Below are 6,210 nucleotides of genomic sequence, written 5' to 3' on the forward strand. Positions count from 1 at the left end.
CCGCTCCCTGTCATTCCCGACCCCTGTCAGATCCTCTCAGAAATTACTCTGAGGTGATATTCTACCGTGAGAAGAAGTGTACCTCAGAGCTGGTGTTACGATGGCCGCCTGGGCGCTGGATGGAACTACAGGAGGCTGGAGGTCAGGCGTGAGCCCGTAGCCGGGACCGCCAGTTAGGACGGCCACAGCGAACCCTACTCTGACTCTATTGAGTCCCCCGGGTAGATGACAAACCCCTGCGGGAACTAGGCTTCACCTGTGGCCGCCGCGTTCGAAGGAGCGAGTTAGGACCGCTCCAACCTCGATGCAGCCAGGTCTTATGGATGGACAAAGGGTGAGCGATCGTCATGGGTAACTCAAGAGGAAGGTACTAACTAACGGGCCTAACTGAATAATGCCCCTATCTGCTGGCACCTGGCCAAAAGACGGGAATGCGACCCAGTCGCAAGCACCAGAGACAGACACAGGGAATCTCCAAACCAAGGGTATAACACAGCGAGTCCCAAAAACAAAACCAGATTAGAACGGGGAAGGCCCTGCCTATTGAACGCAAGGAAATGAAGATAGATTACTGGTACCACCAGAGGGAGGAAAAGGGCTGGGCCCACGGTGGGGCGCAGTCCTAACCCCAAACAAACTAAACAACAGGCTGGATGGCCCAATAACTACTAACTAGCTTGGCAGCTCTCCAAAAGAACAAAAAATGGAAAATAACCAGGCTCCACAGGAGCACTTACGTGACCCACTGAGAGATGGTGAGCGTGGATCAGAACCGGACACAGGAGCTGAGCAGCATGCTCGCAGTGAACCGGCAAGAGACCAGGACCAAGCAGTGGCAGACAGATCCAAGGGTAACACCCAGACGCTGGAACCAAGGGACCAGATATATTAGCTAAAAGTTATAACCGGCGTCTGTACCCAGCAGACGCCAGCTTCTTATTTGAAACTGCGCGCCAGATGCCGCCGGGTGGAAGTTCGGGGACGTTGCCTAGCAACGTCCTGACACCTGGAATCAGAGAGAGGCTTGGGACGTTGCCCAGCAACGTCCCCAGCCCTGCTGCGCTGCCACGCTGCCCAACATCCGCCGACCGTCTGGGTGCTGGGGGTCCCGGACGGCAACGCGCAACAGCTGGTGGTGATTTGTGGTGATTATTTGCTGTATCATTGTTATTGATCGAGATTGGCTGGAGTTATTAATGTGTTCTAGCTGCCGCAGATGGAGGAGGAGGCTGTCACCTTTTTCCAGGTGCACGATCTGCTTCCGGTGGCGCAGAATTGCGGAAATGGGCACGCCATGCGCCTTTCTTTGAATGAGTCGATGTGGCGCTGCCATGTGAAGGTGTGTTGGCTGAAGGTCACCCTGAGATTGGCACACTGGTTTCCAGGCTGCCGCTTGTCATTTCTCACCATGCTGCGATTTATTTATTCATGGTCCCAGGAGCAGACGTCTATTGAATACTGCAGCCAGCAGCTGGACATGTCCAAGAAGACGGCTGTGCTGTATAATCGCTGGATACGTGAGGCATGTGCTCTGGACATAATGGCGCAGCCCCAGCGGAAGATTGGTGGCCCTAGCCACATCGTTGAAGTGGATGAGAACCTTTTTGTTAAAAGGAAGAACAATGCTGGCCGCATTCTTCCACAACAGTGGATATTTGGAGGGATCTGCCGGGAGACAGGCCAGTGTTTTCTACAAATGGTGCCCAGGAGAGATGCCACAACGTTAATGGACTCCATTAAGCAGAATATAGAGCCGGGCATGACAATATATACAGACTGCTGGAGGGCCTATTCTACCGCCCAATTTGAACTGGCTGGATATCATCATTTTACCGTTAACCACCGGTTCAATTTAATTGATCCGGCTACAGGGGTCCACACTCAAAACGTGGAACGACTTTGGGGTGCTCCAGTCATACTTAACGGAGTTCATGTGGCGCAAAACCTTGGGAGCTGAGGACCCTTTCCTCTGTGTAATTGAGGCTCTGAAGATCCCCCCAAAGGACGATTAATCATGTTTTAAATGTATTATTCTTGTTACTTTTATTGTTCTTGTTCTTTAATCATTTCTGATTCTGATTTTAAACTTATCTTTTAATTGTTCTTAATTATTTATGCTCATTAATCAAATTATTTCAGTAAATTAGTTATTAGTTAACACACATGTCGTCATTACTGTGTCAGCTGTATGAACTTGCAGGTGTGAATGTGTTCCTAAAACAGCAGCACTATCCACACCACCCCGAAGCGTGGCGAGCGCAGCGAGAGGTGTCGTAACGCGTCCTCTGACCTTTTAATATCCCTGTTATCCACGTCGGGGTGGAGTTGATATTATATAGTGTGGCGAGCGCAGCGAGCCCCGCGAGGGGACGCGGATCACTTTACATGTATTCCGCATCCGCTCGCCACGCTTCGGGCTCGGTGGCTCGCTACGCTCACCACACTATATAAAATCAACTCCACTCCAACGTGGATAGTGGGGGTATGAAAAGGTCGGAGGACGCGTTCCGCCGCTGCTCGCCACGCTTCGGGGTGGCGTTGATACTGGGGTTGACGCTAAACAATGGAATAGGTGCAGGTGCTTACAATTGTACTGTATGCACCCATCACATCACATGGCATGGGTGCTTGTACAATGAAATATCGCATCGCATTTGGTGCACTGAGATCGGATTCGATATTTCATTGTATAAGCACTCCTGTGCACTTTATATGGACATCGCATCGCATGCTACTACAACGTGGCATACAATGCGATGCAATGCGATTTCACTATGGTGAATAGCCCAGTATGCTAAATGCGTACTGGGCGCCCTGCTAGGAAACAAGTACCAAAGTGACGATTAAAATGTAATTTTTTAAACATAAATCTTATATATTTTTTTTAAATACAATTGAAGTCAATTCTGAAATGAGGTCCAATAAGTTATTTAATGTTAAACAACAACAAACTGTTAAAAATAAAAACTCTATGATGGAAACAAAACAAGCATAACCAACAAGACAAAGATATTACACTATACATTGTTCCTGCCATTGGACAGCTCCTTCACCGTTAAAAAAAATTGCATATATTTGTCACACACATTTTTTCCAGTTGATGTTACACCATGCGCAGAAGATGTCTGTTCCATATTGTCCAATGGACAATTTTCATTAATTTGATGCAGCTAGAACAATGGTATAAATTTTTCAGGTTCCAAATCAATTGCAGTGTGAAAGACCCTGAAATGATTGCACAGAATTCCAAATGTATTCTCAATTATGCCCTAGAGAGTTGGTAATTGAAAATGTTTTTTTCTTTTGACAATGCCCGCTGTGGAAATAGTTTCATAATATGCTCTTCTAAGGTAAAGGCCTCATCAGCAAAAAAATTAAGGTACTTGTTTCCTAGCACGGCCACAAAGATTAACATCTGTGACATCTGTATCCATCTTTAGTATCGCGTCGTGTTGTGCACATTATGGTATGGTAACGATGGTCCCGACACGTGTCATACCGACGATGTTTTTTTTTTCCTTCTGTTTTTTAATCGCCATCTCGTTCATCGCGTCGGGTACCTCTAAATAGCTGCTCCCGATGTCCCCGACGGTAACGTTTTGATGTCAAAATTTAGTCAATCGCGTCGGTCGCGTCGAATGTTACCTCTAATGCTACCGATGGTTGCGATGAACCCGATTTTCATTAGGCACATTCCCCCTAGGTTTTTCCCGCTATGTAGGCCCATCTCTAATAGGCCCACTTAACCCTTGTAGTCCTGCCTCTTATCAATTCTTCCTACAAACATATGTTTTAATGTGTGTTTCTATGTAAACATGAAATCTGCCCTATGTAATCTGCACAGTTACAGCATGATATTATCTCATCACTGTCAATATTTACTATCATAAGCCGGCCCCTTCCCAATCCGGCCCCTTCTGACAGCTAGTCTCGAAGCTCTTTGTGGGTTTTGTCTCGGTTGGAGTGAGACGTGTGTTTATTGCTGGTTGATTTTGGCTGACTGATCCTTTGCTGGTGAAATCTCCCAAATTGATTCCGTGCTTTAAACACTATTTGTGCTGATCCTGTGCTTTGTGCTCTGGATTGCTACTGTTCCTGAATCCTGTGCTGTGCTGTGGATTGCTGTGCTGATCCTGTTACCCTGCTTATCCTGAGTCCTGTGCTGTGGATTGCGGTGGTGTGGATTGCTGTCTGCTGGAATCGGTGTCCTCCGATATGGCTGAGGCGAGTTTCTTCACCTTGCCTACAACTGAGGCAGAGGCTGTGGCGTTTCTGCAGCGTCACCATCTGCTGCCAGCGGAGGCTACGTGTGGGAATGGCCATCCCATGCGGCTGAACCTCAAGGAGACGATGTGGCGCTGTAACATCAGGGACTGCCGCCTGAAGAGGAGTCTCTGAGCGGGAATGTTTTTCCCTGGCTGCCGCTTGCCCTTTGTAACCGTGGTCCACTTCATCTTCTTCTGGGTCGAGGAGATGACCAGTATCGACTACTGTGAGAGGCACCTGGACATGTCTAAAAAAACCGCTGTGCTTTATAACAAGTACATGCGGGAAGCCTGCCTGCTTGACCTGATGGCGCAGCCGCAGCGCCGGATTGGAGGTCCCGGCATGATTGTCGAGGTAGATGAGACTCTCTTTGTTAAAAGGCAGGCTAACGTGGGCCGGGTGTTACCCCAGCAGTGGGTATTTGGTGGCATTTGCCGTGAAACTGGGCAATGTTTCGCCAAGAAAGTTGATACTCGGGACGCCACCACCCTTATTGCTGCTATTATCCAGTTTGTTGAGCCTGGGTCTACTGTGTATACAGACTGTTGGAGGGCCTACAGTACGACCCAGCTCCAAGTAGCAGGATATGAACATGCCCGGGTCAATCACCGATATAATTTTGTGGATCCAACAACAGGGGTGCATACCCAAAACATTGAGCGCATGTGGGGGGCGTGTAAGTGGCGCAACAAGCGCCAACGGGGGACTGCCAGACACATGCTTCAGGGGTACCTGGAGGAATTTATGTGGCGGAAGAGCCTTGCACGTGACGACCCCTTTGCCCGTGCATTACATGCCTTGACTTTGTTACCCAAAGACTGATTTACGAACAATTCCCCCATCCTATTTATAATTATCCCATTTTTTACTACTGTCCTTTGCTTGTTTTTAAATGAAATGCATATTTTCTTGATTATTTTAATTTTGAAGTAAAATTGCAAAAATGATTTAAAAAAAATTGTCTTTACTGTCTCTGAAGAATGATTGTGGATGTATGTATGAATGGATTGCAGTCACACACCGCCACTATCCACGCCACTTTAGAGGCGTGGTCAGGGGCGATGTTCATGTCACCACATATTTGATAAGATGTACTGTGCTGATTACAGCAAATCCGGAAAGCACAAACTGCTTGGGGGCTTTGCTGTGATCAATACACTACATTTTATGAAATCCATGTTGACATGTATAGTCGACAAGTTGACATGGTCCACATGACGACAAGTGGTAAAATTACGTCGCGTCGGCCGCAATGTACTGTAACCATAACAGTACAATGCGTCCGACCGACGCAATATTTCATAGTATAAGCACTATATAGTGCTTATCATGTCAGTCGCGTCGGACACAATGTACAAGGGCTGCGACCGACGCGATCAATATTTTTATAAATACTCCGCCACACTTATCTGGCGAAATCGCGTAGGTCGGGGTGTAAGGGACGGTGTACCGTCTAACGCGAGCGACGCGAGGTATGAGAAGTGACGTCCATAGTAAGTGCTGCTGAGTTCTTCTAATATAAAACATCGATTTTGATGACGGGCAAAGGCCAAAGGCGCCAAAAGCACCCTGGGGAAGGACAACAGCAGCCATTTTACATGGTCATTAATCAGTGCCTGCAGCTGAAGTTTCTGGCCTCCTGCCCCTGCGCAAAAAGTAAGCAGATGTCATGATTATTCTATTCAGGTGGGGTGTGGGGTTTGGGAGAGTCATATACAGAGTGTTGTAGGGAGGGGGGGCGCTTTAGGGGGACAATAATATATATATTTATATAGCTGGTTTTTCTTATGTGTAGGAGCCCTGTTATGCAGGGTGGGGTACAAGTATTCATGCTGAGGGGAGAGGGAGAGAGGGGAGACAGGGGGGAGTGGGGAGAAGAACTACATAAGGGGGATTGTGATCATGTATACCAGTGATGAAATCCAGGGTGTTGTATAGTTTTTA

This window comes from Crinia signifera, chromosome 4, assembly GCF_055691185.1.
Source record: "Crinia signifera chromosome 4, ASM5569118v1, whole genome shotgun sequence".
NCBI lineage: Eukaryota > Metazoa > Chordata > Amphibia > Anura > Myobatrachidae > Crinia > Crinia signifera.